The sequence below is a fragment of the Eumetopias jubatus genome, unplaced genomic scaffold (genome assembly GCF_037043125.1).
Source record: "Eumetopias jubatus isolate StellerSeaLion01/CBP00866 unplaced genomic scaffold, mEumJub1_p1.0 scaffold_11, whole genome shotgun sequence".
NCBI lineage: Eukaryota > Metazoa > Chordata > Mammalia > Carnivora > Otariidae > Eumetopias > Eumetopias jubatus.
In genome coordinates this window covers 65,415,608-65,434,950 of record NW_028274817.1, presented here as the reverse complement: position 1 = coordinate 65,434,950, position 19,343 = coordinate 65,415,608, and positions in this window count along the sequence as shown.

Below are 19,343 nucleotides of genomic sequence, written 5' to 3'. Positions count from 1 at the left end.
GCCTTGCTGGGCGAAGTATTCTGGGCTGCATAATTTTTCCCATTTAGCATGCTGAATATATCATGCCAGTCCTTCTTGCCTGCCAGGTCTCTGTGAACTGGTCTGCTGCTAAACTTATGTGTCTACCGTTTACCTTTGTGGGTTAAAGGCCTCTGTCCCAAGCTGCTTTCATGATTTTCTCTTTATCTTTGTAATTTGCAGTCTTCACTATAATTTGTCAAGGAGTTGATCTATTTTCATTGATTTTGAGGGGGGTACTCTGTGACCCTTGGACTTGAATGTCTGTTTCCTTCCCAAATTAGGGAAGTTCTCAGCTATAATTTGTTCAAATAAGCCTCCTGCCCCTTTTTTCCACTCCTCATCTTCTGGGGCTCCTATAATTTGGAGTCCAGTGATCTATGGAATTGCTGAGTTCCCTCAGTCTACCTTCATGATCTATTGGTTTTCTTTCCCTCTTCTTTTCACCTTCCTTTATTCCATCATTTTATCTTCTATATCACTGATTCTCTCTTCTGTTTCATACATCTCATTTCTATGGTCTCCACTGGTGACTGCATCTCTATAATAGCATTTTTACTTTTAGTTCTTTTATCTCTACATTAAGGGATTCTCTAGTGTCTTCTATGCTTTTTTCAAGCCCAGCCAGTAAGTTTATAATTGTTTTAAGTTCTAGTTCAGACATCTTACTTATATCCGTATTGATTAAATCCCTGGTAATACTACTTCCTGTTCTTCTTTGGGGGTGAATTTCTCCTTCCTGTCATTTTTCCTAAAAAGAAAGGAAGAAAGAAAAAGGAAAAAAACAGCAATAACAACAACAAATTCAGGAAGTGTTTCTGGTGTATCTTGTGTACACTCTGCTGTTGAATTTTGGCTGCTCTTTCTCACTGGTCTGTCCTCTACAGAGTTCCTCCTTGCTTGTAGCGAGGTATTTAACTAGGTGTGCTTTGATTTTTTTGTTAAGATAAGCCTGGAAAAGAAAAAAAAAAGGAAAAAAACTGATCCAAAACAAGAGAAAAAGTAACAAAAATGCAAACAAACAAACAAAAACTATAAGCCTGATTCCAAAAAACAAGAAAGAAGGAAAACAGAGTAAGGAAAGGAGAAAAGAGAAAAAAAAATAAGAAGCCTGATCAGAAAAATAATAGGACACAAACAAATAAGCCAACAAATAAAAAATTATAAGCCTAATACCTAAAAAATAAAGGGAAAAGAATGTATATGTTTATATATATAACAAAATATAAAAAGTAAAAGCTAAGAAATAAAAAAATTAAAAATGAAAAAATTTTTAAATTACTAAAAGGAGAAAAAAGAAGCAAGCTGTGTCTTATTTGCACCAGAAGCTGATATTTTAGAACATTCTTTAATCAGTAGACTTGGTACATGGGGGGGGGGAATCTTTGTTGATTTTCTGAGGGTGAGACCTGCTGGGCAGGCTCACAAGCTGACTTGCCTTTTTATAGATGCTCTTGCCAGGTCCAGGGAGTTGGGGGTTAGTGTAGGGGACACCATCCTGCACTGGAGGCACTGTGTTTCTCTCTGAAGTCCTATTGTGCTGGTGGGTTGGGGAAAGGAGGGGTGGTGGAGGAGGAAGAATATGGCATCACCCTCCCTCTTTTCCCTGGCGGGGGGCACCTGTTGGCCTGCTCTGTTCAGGAGGTCCTCACAAAAAGTGAAAAATCTCCTATGTCCTGGGCGTTTTTCAGTTCCCTGCCCCTCACCTGTCTATTCCCAGGCCCTTGGCACACCCGGTGCCACAGATTTCCTATATTTTAACTCTGACCAGTGGCTGGGATTCAAAACTCCAAGGTTTTTTTTTTTAAGATCTTATTTATTCATTTGAGAGAGCCCAAGAGAGTGAGAACACAAGCAGCAGGGAGTGGCAGATCAAGAGCAAGAAGTAGACTCCCTACTGAGCAAGGAGACAGACATGGGGCTCCATCCCAAGACCCTGAGATCAAGACCTGAGCTGAAGGCAGATGCTTAACCAACTGAGCCACCCAGGCGCTCCTTAAAACTTCAAGTTTTAAAAGGCCTGGCAAGGTGTGAACATACTTCCCTCCCCCAGGGGAGAGCCCCGAGTCGCACCCCGCACTGTCCTGTCCCAGAAAACCAGTTGCACAGCTTGTGCATGGAAACTAGCGTTTATTATAACACTCGGTGAAACCAGGTTATCGGCCGTCTGCTCACGACTCAGTCCCCTACTCTGTTCTGTCCCAGAAAAGTAGTCACACAGATGCTTGAATTGTGGCAGACAGAGAAAATCAGTGGCCAGGTTACCTGCAGTTTGCCTGTGTCTCTGCTGTCTGGTCAGTTCTGTCCCAGAAAAGCAGCTGCTTGGCATGAACACAGATGTTTAAGTCTATTGTGGCTTTCAGTGAAAAGCTGTTAAGAGGTTTTCTGCCTTCTATGCACACCTCTGACCCTACTCTTGAGTACCACTCAATGGCTCCTGGCTGACCTTTTGTCCTTGGAGAGGCAAAATACACTCTTCCAACTATACTCCAGGAAGGGGAACGATTTTTCCAGTATGACCCAGGGAATCTCCTCACCACAGCTTATTGGGCAATCCCTACCCTCTGTGTTCTCTCCCACTCTCTCCCTCTCCCTGACTTTGCTCCCCAAAAAAGGGCTCCCTCCCCTTCATTGCTGTGTGGCTGAACTCTCCCCCAAATCATGGCTCTGAACCTCACATCTGCCGTGTTCTCTCCCTCCAACTGTGCAGATTATTTTCTTAATCCTCAGATCATACTCCTAGTTGTTCAAAACAGTCGGATGATGATCTAGCTGTGTTTAAGGGACATGGCAAGTTCAGGGTCCCCCCACTATTCTGCCATCTTAACTCTGCACCTTGTGGAGGGTTTTATTATGAATATATGCTGTAATTTGTCAAATGCTATTTCTGCATCTACTGAAAGGATCATATGGCTCTTATCATTTCTTTTATTAATGCAGTGTATCACGTTGGTTGATTTGCCAATATGGAACCACCCCTGCAGCCCAAGAATAAATCCCACTCGATTGTGGGGTCATTGGAATAATTTTAATGTACCGTTGGATTCAATTTGCTAGTATCTTGTTGAGAATTTTTGCATCCATGTTCATCAGGGATACTAGCCTGTGGTTCTCTTTTTTAGTGGGGTCTTTGGTTTTGGAATCAAGGTAGTGCTGCTTTTATAGGAGTTTGGAAGTTTTACTTCCATTTCTATTTTTTGGAACAGTTTAGGAAGAATAATTATTAACTCTTCTTTAAATGTCTGGTAGAATTCCCCTGGGAAACCATCTGGCCCTGGACTTTTGTTTGTTGGGAGATTTTTTTATTACATATTCAATTTCTTTGCTGATTATGGGCCTATTCAAATTTTCTATTTCTTCCTGTTTCAGCTTTGGTAGTTTGTATGTTTCTAGGAATTTATCTATTTCTTCCAGATTGCCTAATTTGTTGGCATATAATTTTTCATAATGTTCTTTTATAATTGTTTGTATTTCTGTGGTGTTGGTTGTGATCTCTCCTCTCCCATTTGTGATTTTATTTATTTGTAACCTTTCTCTTTTCTTTTTGATAAGTTTGTCTAGGGGGGTTATCAATTTTATTCATTCTTTTAAAAACCAGCTCCTGGATTCATTGATTTTTTTTCTACTGAGTATTTGTTTGTTCGTTTGTTCCTATATCATTTATTTCTACTCTAATGTTTATTATTTCCCTTCTGCTGGCTTACACTTCATTTGTTGTTCTTTTTCTAGTTCCTTTAGGTGTAAGTTTAGGTTGCATAATTGAGATTTTTCTTGCTTCTTGAGGTAGGCCTGTATTGCTAAATACTTCTTTCTTACTACCACTTTTGCTGCATCCCAAAGATTTTGGACCATGGTGTTTTCATTATCATTTGCTTGTATGTATTTCTTTATTGCTTCTTTAATTTCCCAATTAACCCATTCACTCCTTAGTAAATATTCATTACCCTCCAAGTATTTGTGGTCTTCCAAATTTTTTTTTGTGCTTGACTTCAAGTTTCATAGCATTGTGGTCAGAATAGATGCATGGTATGACCTCAGTCTTGTACTCGTTGAAGCTTGCTTTGTGACCTAGTATGTGATCCATTCTGGAGAATCTCCCATGTGGACTTGAAAAGAATGTGTATTCTGCTTTCGGATGAAATGTTCTGAATATATCTGTTAAGTCTATCTAGTCCAGTGTGTCATTCAAAGCCATTGTTTCCTTGTTGATCTTCTGCTTAGATGATCAGTCCATTGCTGTAAGTATGGTGTTAAAGTCCCCTACTGTTATTGTATTATTATCAGTGAGTTCTTTTATGTTTGTTATTAGTTGTTTCATATATTTGGGTGCTCCCAAGTTGGGGGCATAAATATTTATAATTGTTAGATCTTCTTGGGGGATAGACCCCTTTGTTATGATATGGTACCCTTCTTCATCTCTTGTTGCAGTCTTTGGTTTGAAATCTCATTTGTCCAATATAAGTATGGTTATTCTGGCTTTCTTTTGACATCCATTAGCATGAGAGATGGTTCTCCAGCCCCTTGCTTTCAATCTGCAGGTGTCTATAGGTCTAAAATGAGCCTCATGTAGGCAGCATATAGACAAGTTTTGTTTTTTAATCCATCCTGACACCCTATGTCTTTTGATTGGAGCATTTAATCAATTTACATTCAGAGTAATTATTGATAGATATTAATTTAGTGCCATTTTATTACTTGTTTTGTCATTGTTTCCTGAGATTTTCTCTGTTCCTTTCTAGTCTTTGTTGCTTTTGGTCTTTCTATCCCACTCAAGGAGTCTCTTTTAGTATTTCTTGCAGTGCTGGTTTATTGGTCCCAAACACCTTTAGTTTTTGTTTGGGAAACTATCTCTCCTTTTATTCTTAATGACAGCCCTGCTGGATAGAGTATTCTTGGCTGCATATTTTTCCCATTCAGCACATTGAATATGTCATGCCACTGTTTTCTTCCCTCCCAAGTTTCTGTGGAGATCTGCTGCTACCCTTGTTTGTCTTCCCTTATAAGTTAGGGACTTTTTTTGTCTTGCTGCTTTTGGGAGTTTTTCTTTATCTCTATATTTTACAAATTTAACTATGATATGTCTTGTTGTTGGTCTGCTTTTGTTGATTTTGATGGGAGTTCTCTGTGCCTCCTGGATTTGGATGTCTGTTTCCTTTCCCAATTAGTTTTCAGCTATAATTTCCTCAAATAAACCTTCTGCCCCCTTTCCCTCTCTTCTTCTGTGATTCCTATGAAACAAATACTATTATGCTTTATGGAGTCGCTGAGTTCCCTAAGTCTACATTCGTGATCTAATATTTTTCTTTCCCTCTTCTTTTCAGCTTTGTTACTTTCCATAATTTTATCTTGTATATCACTTAACCATTCCTTTGATCCTTCCATCCTTCTGGTCATCACATCCAGTTGGTTTCAAATCTTGTTTATTGCATTTTTCATTTTAGCCTAACTAGTTTTTAGGTGTTTTATCCCCTTTCCAGTCAATCTTTGCTGCCATACTATCCAAAGGCAACCACAAATACAGGTAGGAATTTGCAAGATGAATACTATAATAATTTCTAAAAAGGAGAAAATGAGGTAATGAGCTGAGAGTTGGAAAACTCGTGTGAAGTAAATTTTTTGTGTAATAATTGTTAAGAACTAGCATTTGCTGAGCACTATTTTCAAGGCACTGTGCTACTTAAATCAATTAACTCAATTTTTATCTTCAGAACAACAACAAAAATAAGTACTCTTAGTATCCCCATTTTACAAATGAGAAAACTGAGCCATAGAGAACATGCCATAGTGCCTAAGGTAGGAAAACAAAGGAAAAGAGAAGAAATGGTGAGCTGGGCCCTGATCGTAGAGGACCTGGAATGCCAGAGTAAAGAACATAGACTCTCCTCAAGGTCAAGGGAAACATTCAGAGTTTTTTTTTGCTTTTTTGTTTTTTGTATTACATTGGAAATGTGGGGTTTTTTTTCATTTTTATTAAGTATTTATTTTAATTCCAGCTTACTTAACACAGTGTTATATTAGTTTCAGGTTTGCAATATAGTGATTCAACAATTCTATACATTACTCAGTGCTCATCATGATAAGTGTACTCTTTAATTCCCATCACCTATTTCATCCATTCCCCCACCCACCGTCCCTCTGGTAATCATCAGTTTGTTCTCTATAGTTAAGAGTCTGTTTCTTGGTTTGTATCTCTTTTTTTTTTCCTTTGTTCATTTTTGTTTGTTTGTTTCTTTAATTCCACATATGAGTGAAATCAAATGCTATTTGTCTTTCTCTGACTGGCTTATTTCACGTGGCATTATACTCTATCTCCATCCATGTTGTTGCAAATGGCAAGATTTCATTCTTTTTTATGCCATTGTGTGCACATGCACACACACGCATATGTATGTATACATATATATGTATCACCTCTTCTTTATCCATTCATCTATTGGTGGACCCTTGGGCTGCTTCCATAATTTGGCTTTTGTAAGTAATGTTGTTATAAACACAGTGGTGCATGTATTCCTTTGTTTGTTCATTTGTTTGTTTGTTTTATAATTTGGGGGTTAAATATCCAGTAGTACAATCGCTGAATCATAGGTTCATTCTATTTTTTTTTTTAATTTTCTGTGGAACCTCCATACTGCCTTCCACAGTGACTGCCCCAGTTTGCATTCCCACCCACATTGCAGGAGGGTTCCTTTTTTCTCCACATCCTTGCAAATACTTGTTGATTCTTGTATTTTTAATTTCAGCCATTCTGACAGGCATAAGGTAATATCTCATTGTAGTTTTTATTGGCATTTCCCTAATTCTGATTGATGTTCACATCTTTTCATATGTCTGTTGGCCGTTTTTATATCTTTTTGGCAGAAATGTCTGTTCATGTATTCTGCCCACTTTTTGTTGGATTATTTGGTTTTGGGTGTTGAGTTGTATCACTTCTTGATCTATTTTGGATACTAATCCTTTATTGGATATGAAATTTGAAAGTATCACCTCCCATTCAGTAGATTGTCTTTTAGTTTTTTTTTTTTTTTATTGTTCCTTCACTGTGGAAAAAGGCTTTTATTTTGATATAATCCCAATAGTTTATTTTTGCTTTTATTTCCTTGCCTCAGGAGATACATCTAGAAAAATGTTATGACTGATAATCAGAGAAATTACTGCCTGTTCTCCCTTTTAGGATTTTTATGATTTCAGGTCACACATTTAGGTCGTTCATCCATTTTGAGTTCATTTTGTGTATGGTATAAAAAAGTGATCCAGTTTCATTCTTTTGCAGGTAGCTATTCAGTTTTCCCAACACTGTTGAAGAGACTTTTTCCCCATTGCATATTTTTACCTCTTTTGACAAAGATTAATTGACCATATAATTATGGGTTTGTTTCTGGGATTTCTATCCTGTTGCACTGATTCATGGGTCTACTTTTGTGCCAGTACCATACTGTTTTGCTTATTACAGGTTTGTAATATAACTTGAAATCTAGAATTGTGATATCTCCAGCTTTCTTTTTCTTCTTCAAGATTTTTTGGTTATTTAGGGTCTTTCATGGTTTCGTACGCATGTTAGGATTGTGTGTTTTAGCTCTGTGAAAAATACTGTTGGTATTTTTATAGGGATTGCATTAAATCTGTAGATTTCTTTGGGTAGTATGCACATTTTAACAAATTTTCCATCCAATCCATGAGCATGGAATGTCTTTCTATTTCTGTGTGTCATCCTAAATTTCTTTCATCAGTGTTTTATAGTTTTCAGAATACAGGTCTTTTACCTTCTTGGGTAAGTTTATTCCTAGGTATTTTATTATTTTTGTACAATTGTAAATGGGATTGTTTTCTTAATTTCTCTTTCTGCTACTTCATTATTACTGTATAGAAATGCAATTGATTTGTGTATACTGGTTTTTATCTTGCAATTTTATTTAGTTCATTTATCAATTCTAGTAGTTCTTTTGGAGTCTTCAGGGTTTTCTATATAGAGTATCATGTCATCTGCAAATAATGAAAGTTTTACTTCTTTCTTACCAAGTTGGATTCATTTTATTCCTTTTCCTTGCATAAATGCTGTGACTAGGACTTTCTGTACTATGTGAATAAATGTGGTGAGAGGGGACATACTTGTCTTATTCCTGATTTTAGGGAGAAGCTCTTTTTCACCACTGAGTATGATGTTTCCCATGTACGGCCTTTAGTATGTTGAAATATCTTCCTGAACCTACTTTGTCGAGGGTTTTTACCATGAATCGATGTTGTACTTTGTCAAATTCTTTTTCTACATCTATTGAAATGATCATATAGTTTTTATCCTTTCTGTCATTGATGTGATGTATCATGTTGATACATTGGTTCACCAACCTTTCATCCCAGGAATAAATCCCACCTGGATTGTAGTGAATGATTCTTTTAATGTATCTGTTGGATTCAGTTTGCTAATATTTTGTTGAGGATTTTTGCGTGTATGTTTATCAGAGATATTGGCCTGGAGATCTCTTTTTTGTGGTGCTTTTATCGGGTTTGGGTATCAAAGTAATCCTGACCTCAGAGAATGAATTTCGAAATTTCCCTCCTCTTCTATCTTTTCGGAATAGTTTGAGAATAGGTATTAACTCTTTAAATATTTCAAAAATAAAAAATAAAAATAAATAAATGTTTCATAGAATTCAACAATGAAGACACCTGGTCCTAGACTTTTGTTTGTTGTGAATTTTTTGATTCTGATTCAATTTCATTGCTGGTAATCAGTCTTCAAATTTTCTATTTCTTCCTGTTTCAGTTTTGGAAATTTATATGTTTCTAGGAATTTATCCATTTCTTCTAGGTTGTCCAATTTGTTGGTTAATAATTTTCTTAACATTCACTAACAATTGTTTTTATTTCTGTGGTGTTGGTTACTATTTCTCCCCTTTCATTTCTGATTTTGTTTATTTGAGACTGCTCTGTTTGATGAGTCTACTAAAGTTTTATCACTTTTGTTCATCTTTTTTTTATTTTATTGTGTTATGTTAATCACCATACATTACAACATTAGATTTTGATGTAGTGTTCCATGATTCATTGTTTGTGTATAACACCCAGTGCTCCATTCAGTATGTGCCCTCTTTAATACACATCACCAGACTAACCCATCCCCCCACCACCCTCCCCTCTAGAACCCTCAGTTTGTTTCTCTGAGTCCATAGTCTCTCGTAGTTCATCTCCCCCTCTGATTCCCCCCCTTCATTTTTCCTTCCTTCTATCTTCTTCATTTTTTTAATGTATAATTTATTATTTGTTTCAAAGGTAAAGGTCTGCAATTCAACAGTCTCACACAATTCACCGCACTCACCATAGCACATACCCTCTCCAATGTCTATCACCCAGCCACCCCATCCCTGCCACCCCCCACCACTCCAGCAACTTTCAGTTTGTTTCCTGAGATTAAGAATTCCTCTTATCAGTGAGATCATATGATACATGTCTTTCTCTGATTGATTTATTTCGCTCAGCATAATACCCTCCAGTTCCATCCACGTCGTTGTAAATGGCAAGATTTCATTCCTTTTGATAGCTGCATAATATTCCATTGTAGATATATACCACCTCTTCTTTATCCATTCATCTGTTGATGGACATCTTGGCTCTTTCCATAGTTTGGCTGTTGTGGACATTACTGCTATAAACATTGGGGTGCATGTACCCGTTCGGATACCTACTTTTGTATCTTTGGGGTAAATACCCAGTAGTGCAATTACTGGGTCATATGGTAGCTCTATTTGCAACTTTTTGAGGAACCTCCATACTATTTTCCAGAGTGGCTGCACCAGCTTGAATTCCGACCAACAGTGTAGGAGGGTTCCACTTTCTCTGCATCCCCGCCAACATCTGTCGTTTCCTAACTTGTTAATTTTAGCCATTCTGACTGGTGTGAGGTGGTATCTCATTGAGGTTTTGATTTGGATTTCCCTGATGCTGAGCGACATTGAGCACTATTTCATGTGTCTGTTGGTCATTTGGATGTCTTCTTTGGAAAAATGTCTGTTCATGTCTTCTACACATTTCTTGATAGGGTCATTTGTTCCTTGGGTATTGAGTTTGATAAGTTCTTTATAGATTTTGGTTACTAGGCCTTTATCTGATATATCATTTGCAAATATCTTCTCCCATTCTGTCAGTTGTCTTTTGGTTTTGTTGACTGTTCCTTTTGCTGTGTAAAAGTTTTTATCATGATGAAGTGCCAATAGTTCATTTTTGCCCTTGCTTCCCCTGCCCTTGGCGTTGTTTCTAGGAAGACGTTGCTGCGGCTGAGGTCGAAGAAGTTGCTGCCTGTGTTCTTCTTTAGGATTTTGATGGACTCCTGTCTCACATTTAGGTCTTTCAACCATTGGGAGTCTATTTTCGTGTGTGGTATAAGGAAAAGGTCCAGTTTCATTCTTCTGCATGTGGCTGTCCAATTTTTCCAATGCTATTTGTTGAAGAGACTGTCTTTATTCCACTGGACATTCTTTCCTGCTTTGTCGAAGATTAGTTGACCATAGAGTTGAGGGTCTATTTCTGAGCTCTCTATTCTGTTCCATTGATCTATGTGTCTGTTTTTGTGCCAATATCATACTTTCTTGATGATGTCAGCTTTGTAATAGAGCTTGATGTCCAGAAATGTGATGCCACCAGCTTTATTTTCTTTTTCAACATTCCTTTAGCTATTCTGGGTCTTTTCTGGTTCCATACAAATTTTAAGATTATTTGTTACATTTCTTTGAAAAAAGTTGATGGTATTTTGATAAGGATTGCTTTGAATGTATAAATTGCTCTAGGTAGCATTGACATTTTCACAATATTTGTTCTTCCAATCCATGAGCATGGAACGTTTCTCCATTTCTTTGTGTCTTCCTCAATTTCTTTCATGAGTATTTTATAGTTTTCTGAGTACAGATTCTTTGCCTCTTTGGTTAGATTTATTCCTAGGTATCTTATGGTTTTGGGTGCAGTTGTAAATGGGATCGACTCCTTAATATCTCTTTCTTCTGTCTTGTTGGTGGTGTATAGGAATGCCACTGATTTCTGTGCATTGATTTTATATCCTGCCACTTTACTGAATTCCTGTGTGAGTTCTAGCAGTTTTGAGGTGGAGTTTTTTGGGTTTTCCACATAAAGTATCATGTCACCTGCAAAGAGTGAGAGTTTGACTTGTTCTTTGACAATTCGGATGCCTTTATTTCTTTTTGTTGTCTGATTGCTGTGGCTAGGACTTCTAATGCTATGTTGAATGGTAGTGGTAATAATGGACAACGCTGTCGTGTTCCTGACCTCAGGGGGAAAGCTCTAAGGTTTTCCCCATTGAGAACGATATTCGCTGTGGGTTTTTCATAGATGGTTTTTATGGTATGGAAGTATGTGTCCTCTATCCCTATACTCTGAAGAGTTTTGATCAAGAAAGGATGCTGTACTTTGTCAAATGCTTTTCCTGCATCTCTTGAGAGGATCATATGGTTCTTGTTCTTTCTTTTATTAATGTATTGTATCACATTGATTGATTTGCAGATGTTGAACCAACCTTGCAGCCCAGGGATAAATCCCACTTGGTCATGTTGAATAATCCTTTAATGTACTGTTGGAGCCTATTGGCTAGTATTTGGGTGAGAATTTTTGCATCCATGTTCATCAGGGATATTGGTTTGTAATTCTCCTTTTTGATGAGGTCTTTGTCTGGTTTGGGGATCAAGGTAATGGTGACCTCATAAAAAGAGTTTAGAAGTTTTCTTTCCATTTTTATTTTTTTGGAACAGTTTCAGAAGAATAGGTATTAATTCTTCTTTAAATGTTTGGTAGAATTTCCCTGGGAAGACATCTAGCCCTGGGCTTTTGTTTGTTGGGATATTTTTGATGACTGCTCAATTTCCATAGTGGTTATATGTCTGCTCAGGTTTTCTTTTTCTTCCTGGTTCAGTTTTGGTAGTTTATATGTCTCTAGGAATGCATCCACTTCTTCAAGATTATCTAAATTGCTGTCATAGGGTTGTTCATAATATGTTCTTATAATTGTTTGTATTTCTTTGGTGTTGGTTGTGATCCCTCCTCTTTCATTCATGATTTTATTTATTTGGGTGATTTCTCTTTTCTTTTTGATAAGCCTGGCCAGGGGTTTATCAATCTTATTAATTCTTTCAGAGAACCATCTCCTAGTTTCGTTGATCTGTTCTACTTTCTTTTGGTTTCTATTTCATTGATTTCTGTTCTGATCTTTATTAATTCTCTTCTCCTGCTGGATTTAGGCTTTATTTGCTGTTCTTTCTCCAGCTCCTTTAGGTGTAGGGTTAGGTTGTGTATTTGAGACCTTTCTTGTTTCTTGAGAAAGGCTTGTATTGCTATATACTTTCCTCTTACGACCGACTTTGCTGCATCCCAAAGATTTAGAACAGTTGTGTTTTCATTTTCATTGGTTTCCATGAATTTTTTTAATTCTTCTTTAATTTCTTGGTTAACCCATTCGTTCATTAGTAGGATGCTCTTTAGCCTCCATGTATTTGAGTTCTTTCTGACTTTCCTCTTCTGATTGAGTTCTAGTTTCAAAGCATTGTGGTCTGAAAATATGGAGGGAATGATCCCCATCTTTTGGTACCTGTTGAGACCTGATATATGACCTAGGATGTGATCTATTATGGAGAATGTTCCATGGGCACTAGAGAAGAATGTGTATTCTATTGCTTTGGGATGGAATGTTCTGAATATAGCTGTGAAGTCCATTTGGTCTAGTGTGTCATTTAAAGTCTTTATTTCCTTGTTGATTTTTTGCTTAGAGGATCTGTCCATTTCTGTGAGGGGTGTTAAAGTCCCCTACTATTATTGTATTGTTGTCGATGTGTTTCTTTGTTTTTGTTATTAATTGGCTTATATTATTGGCTGCTCCCATGTTAGGGGCATAGATATTTACAATTGTTACATCTTCTTGTTGGATAGACCCTTTAAGTAGGATATAGTGTCCTTCCTCATCTCTTATTACAGTCTTTGGTTTAACATCTAATTTGTCTGATATAAGGATTGCCACCCCAGCTTTCTTTTGATGTCCATTAGCATGGTAAATGGTTTTCCACCCCCTCACTTTCAATCTGGAGGTGTCTTTGGGTCAGAAATGAGTCTCTTGCCGACAGCATATCAATGGGTCTTGTTTTTTTATCCAATCTGATCCTCTGTGTCTTTTGATTGGGGCATTTAGCCCATTTACATTCAGGGTAACTATTGAAAGGTATGAATTTAGTGCCATTGTATTGCCTGTAAGGTGACTGTTACTGTATATTGTCTCTGTTCCTTTCTGGTCTATGTTACTTTTAGGCTCTCTCTTTGCTTAGAGGACCCCTTTCAATATTTCTTGTAGGGCCCGTTTCGTGTTTGCAAATTCCTTTAGTTTTTGTTTGTCCTGGAAGCTTTTTATCTCTCCTTCAATATTCAATGACAGCCTAGCTGGATATAGTATTCTTGGCTGCATATTTTTCTCGTTTAGTGTTCTGAAGATATCATGCCAGTCCTTTCTGGCCTGCCAGGTCTCTGTGGATAGGTCTGTTGCCAATCTAATATTTCTACCATTGTAGGTTACATATCTCTTCTCCCGAGCTGCTTTCAGGATTTTCTCTTTGTCTCTAAGATTCGTAAGTTTTACTATTAGATGTCGGGGTGTTGACCTCTTTTTATTGATTTTGGGGGGTTCTCTGTGCCTCCTGGATTTTTATCCCTGTTTCGTTCCCCAAATTAGGGAAGTTCTCTGCTATAATTTTCTCCAATATTCCTTCTGCCTCCCTCTCTCTTTCTTCTTCTTCGGGATCCCAATTACTCTAATATTGTTTCATCTTATGGTATCACTTATCTCTCGAATTCTGCCCTCGTGATCCAGTAGTTGTTTATCTCTCTTTTTCTCAGCTTCTTTACTTTCCATCATTTGGTCTTCTAGATCACTAATTCTCTCTTCTGCCTCATTTATCCTAGAGTTCGGGCCTCCACTTTTTATTTCACCTCATTAATAGCCTTTTTGATTTTGAATTGGTTAGATTTTAGTTCTTTTATTTCTCCAGAAAAGGTTTCTCTAGTATCTTCCATGTTTTTTTCAAGCCCAGCTAGTGTCTTTATAATCATCATTCTGAACTCTAGTTCCGACATCATACTAATGTCTGTATTGATTTGGTCCCTGGCAGTCGGTACTGTCTCTTGTTCTTTTTTCTGAGGTGATTTTTTCCATCTTATCATTTTGTCCAGAGGAGACTAGATGAATGAGGGAACAAAATGCTAACAGGTTAACAACGACCCCAGAAAAATATATACTAAACAAATCCAAAGAGACCTGAAACCGGGAGAAAAGAAAGGGAAAGAAAGGGAAAAAAAAAGATAAAGATAAAGATAAAAACAAACAAGCAAACAAAAGAAAAAACAGAACATGATCAAATATGATCAGGCTGATGCATAGATCAGTGCCACACACTAGATTTTGAACGTATTTTGGTCTGTTAGAAGAAAGTGCCTCCCAAAATTTTAAAGAATGAAAAACTTATATATGTACAAAAGTAAGGGTAAATACGATGAAAGGATAGAATATGACTCTAAAGATGAAAATTATAAAAGATTTTATAAAAAGAATTGATTATAAGAAGTTTGTTGGAAAAGAAAGAAGAGGATATAAAAAGGGGGGGAGAGAATGTGATCAAGAAGGAGACTAGAAGAAAGCCATACACTAGAGATTTACGGTGTATTTTGGTCTGTTAAAGAGACTGTATCCCAAAATTTTAAAGAGAGAACAACATATATATATATATATATATATATATATATATATATATATATATATACCAAAAATAAGGTTAAACACTTTGAAAGGATAGAATATGACTCTAAAAATGAAAAATAAAAAAGATTTTTTAAAAAGGGATTGACAAGATTTTGGTTGAAAAAGGGAAAAAGAAAAATTTTTAAAAATAGAAAAGGAAAAAAGTAAAGAAAATTTTAAAAAATAACTTTGAAAGACTAAAGAATCATGGGGAAAAAAGCCATTAATTGTATGTGCTGTATTCTCCTATAGTGCTGCAGTTCTGCCATTCTCATTGATTGGTAAACTTGGTCTTGGCTGGCTGTTTTTGCTGATCTTCTGGGGGTGGGGCCTGTTTCCGTGGTTCTCAAATGTCTTTGCTGGAGGTGGATTTGCTCCGCCCTTGCCGGGGCCGGCCTAATTAATCTGCTCGGGTTTGCTTTTGGGAGCTTTTGTCCCCTGCAAGCTTTCTGCACAGCTTGGGAGGATGAGAGTGAAAATGGGGGCCTCCCAATCTCCACCCGGGAGGAGTCGAGAACTTGGGGCTCCACTCCTCAGTGAGCCCCCAGAGAAAAGCAGTCAATCACTCCCGTCTCCCCAGTCTCCAGCTGCACTCTGTGCACACCCAACATGTGACCGAGCATTTCTCTCTCTGGCACACGACCCCATGTGGAGTCTCCAAACCCAGCAGATTCCTGCAGTGCATTCCCACACCACTCCTCCCGGGGGAGGAAGGGGAGTCTTCCTGGATCTGCCACTTGTTGGGTCCCTGATGGAAGAGCAGTGGCCCGACTGTGCCATGGATCATGGTTTATGGCAACCCTGAGCTGAGAGCCCACTCCTTGGCTCCATCTCTGCAGCCGGCATCCCTGCTCTGATACCTGGGAGCTCTGCTGTACTCAGGCACCCCTGGTCTTTCTGTGATCCCAAGGGTCCTGAGACCACACTGTCCCAGTGAGGGTTCCACCCCCCCCGCCCCCGCTTAGCCACTGGAGCGATGTCCCTCAGCAGAGCCGACTTCTAAAATTTCTGATTTTGTGCTCTGTTACTCTATCACTTGCCAGTAGTGGCTGACGGAGGCCCCCTCCCCCGCCATCTGTCTTCCCAAATATCACCTCGGATTCACTTCTCTGTACGTCCTACCTTCCAAAAAGTGGTCGCTTTTCTGTTCAGAGAGTTGCTGCTATTCTTTTCTTCAATCTCCTTTTGAGTTCATAGGTGTTCAGAATGGTTTGATCCCTATCTAGCTGAATTCCTGGGACCAGATGAAATTTAGGTCTCCTACTCCTCTGTTATCTTGCTCCTCCCTCTCACTTTTGTTCATCTTTTCAAAGAATCAGCTCCTGGTTTCATTGATCAGTTCTATTATTTTTTGTTGTTTCAATTTCATTATTTCTGCCCTAATCTTTATTATTTTTCTTCCTTTTCCTGGTTTTGGATTTTGTTTGTTCTTATTTTTCTAGTTCCTCTATATGTAAGTTTAGGTTGTTTGAGATTTTTCTTGTTTTCTGAGGTAGGCCAACATGGCTAGAAACTTCCCTCTTAGAACCCCCTCAACATCAAAAAATAAAAATAAAAAAAGCAGCCATGTAAAGGAGGCCTAGTTCTTATGTAAAAATCTGGGCTGTGCTACACAATAACATTGATTAAATGGGCAAACCCTGATGTTTGTGTGCATGATTGAACTCAACCTGGCCTGGCCTGCTTGGAGAAACCCAGGTCTGTGGCAAACCCAGGGGAGGGCCTTCCAAAAAGAAGATGCTGTGCACTTGTGTGAGGAATTTCTCACCAAAGAGGTTCCTGATGCCAAAGGATGACACTCCTCCATGCAGCCATTGTAGAAGATGTGTTGGTCATTACACACAATGCTAAAGCCAGGATGTCCACGTGAAATTCCACGTTCACCTGTCACTGAGATCCATCTGAATGTGCCACGGAACTCACTCACCCAACTCCTCCGTGCAGCACAGCCCCACCGTGACCCTCCCTCAGCACAATTTCACCCTTTGTGGGATTGGAATTGGTTGCTGCATCCCAAAGACTTTGGACTGTTATGTTTTTATTCTCATTTGTCTCCATGTATTTTTTTATTTCTTCTTTGATTTCTTGTTTGACACCTTCATTGTTCAATAGCATATTATTTAACTTCCTCATATTGGCTTTCTTTCTGTATTTTTTCTTGTGGTTGATTTCTAGTTTCCTAGTATTGTGGCCAGAAAAGATGCATGGAATGACTTCAATCTTTTTGAATTTGCTGTGACTTGTTTTGTGGTGTAATATGTGATCTATTCTGGGGAGCATTCCATTTGCACTTGAAAATAATGTGAATTCTGCTGTTTCGGGATGTAATGGTCTTACTATATCTGTTAAACCCATCTGATCCAGTGTGTCATTCAAAGCCACTCTTTCCTTGTTTATTTTCTGTTTTGATGATCTTTCCGTTGATTAAAGAAGAGTGTTATAGCCCCCTACTATTATTGTATTACAATCAATTACTTCCTTTTGTTTGTTACTAACTGCTTGATATATGTGGATTCTCCCATGTTAGGTACATAAATATTTACAATTGTTATGTCTTCTTGTTGGATTGTCCCCTTAAGGATTATATAGTGTTCTTTGTCTCTTGTTACAGTCTTTTTTTAAAGTCTATTTTGTTCAAAATCAAAACAAGTAAAAAATAAAAAATAAAGATTATTCAATCAGAGAAAGACAAATTCTATATGCTATCACTCATATGTGGAATTTAAGAAACAAAACAAAGAAGCCAATGGAAGAAAATAGAGAGAGAGGGAGGCAAAACAAGAAACAGACTCAACTATAGAGGACAAACTGGAGTTTACCAGAAGGGAAATGGGTGGAGGGATAGAGGTGATGGGGATTAAGGCGTGCACTTGTCATGATTAGCACTGGGTGTGGTATGGAAGTGTTGAATTACTATATTGTACACCTGAAAACAATGATGATGCTGTATGTTAATTAACTGGAATTTGAATAAAAACTTTAAAAAATAAAAAGTAAAACAGAAAAAAATAAAGACTATTTTGTCTGATATAAATGTTGCTATTCTGGCTTTCTTTTCATATCTATTTGCATGATAAATGCTCCTCCATCTCCATTTTCAATCTGCATGTGACTTTAGGTCTGAATTGAGTCTCTTGTAGCCAGCATACAGATGGTTCTTGTTTTTTTTTTTATCCATTATGTCACCCTATATCTTTTGATCCGCATGATTAATCTATTTACATTCAAAGTAATTATTGATAGGTATGTATTTATTGCCATTTTGGTAGTTGTTTTATGATTGCTTTTGTAGTTTTTTTCCTCTCTTGTTCTCTTCTTTTACAATTAGCTGGCTTTCGTTAGTGATATACTCGGATTCTTTTCAATTTATTTTTTGCATACCTCTTGGTTACCATTCAGTTTGTATGGGACATCTTCTCTATATAGTAGTTTATATTAAGTTAATGGTCGCTTAAATTTTAACCCATTCCTTACTCTTCTTCTCCCCACATTCCAGGTATATGATGTCATACTTACATTCTTTAATTTTGGGAGTCCCTTGACTGATTTTTCTGATATACCTATTTTTACTGTTTTTGTGCTTTGATTAGTCTTTCTTTCCCACTCAAAGTGTTCCCTTTAACATACTTTGTAGTGATTCTTTAGTGGTCATGAATTCTTTTAATTTTTGTTTTTTCTGGGAAACTCTTTATCTCTCCTTCTATTCTGAGTGATAACCTTGCTGGATAAAGTATTCTAGGCTACAGATTTTTCCTTTTCATCACTTTGAATATATCATGCCATTCCATTCTGGCCTGCAAAATCTTTGCTGAAAAATCAGCTCATAGCCTAATGGGGTTTGATGTGTATAATATCTGCTTTCTTTTCTCTTGCTGCTTTTAAAATTCTCCTTTATCACCACTTTTTGTCATCTTAATTACTGTGTCTCTTAGTGTGGACTTCCTTGGGTTAATTTTGTTGGGGGATCTCTGTGCTTCCTGGATCAGGATTTCTGTTTCCTTTCCCAGGTTCAGGAAGGTTTCAGCTATTATTTCTTCAAATAAATTTTCTGCTCCCTTTTCTTTCTCTTTTTCTTCTGGTATCCCTATAATATGAATGTTATTACACTTGATGGTGTTCCTGATTTCCCTAAGTCTATTCTCATTTTCCATAATTTTTTTTCTCACCTACTCCACTTGGTTACTGTCCATTACTCTGTCCTTCAAGGTCACTGGTTTGTTCTTCTGCTTCATCTAGTCTATCTATTCCATCTAGTGCATTTTTAATTAAATTTATTGTGTTCTTCACCTCTGGTTGGCTGGTTTTTTTAATCTCATTGTTAAGGGTCTTGCTGATGTCCTCCACTCTCTTCTCAAGTCCAGTGAGTATCTTTATGATCACTACTTTAATTGTCTATCAGGCATATTACTTGTTTCTGTTTTGCTTTAGTCTCTTGCTGTGATTTTATCTTGTTCTTTCATTTGGAACATATTCCTCTTTCTCCTCATTTTGTCTAATGATCTGTGTCTGTTTCTGTGTGTTAGAAAGGCAGCTACATATCCTGCCTTTGAAA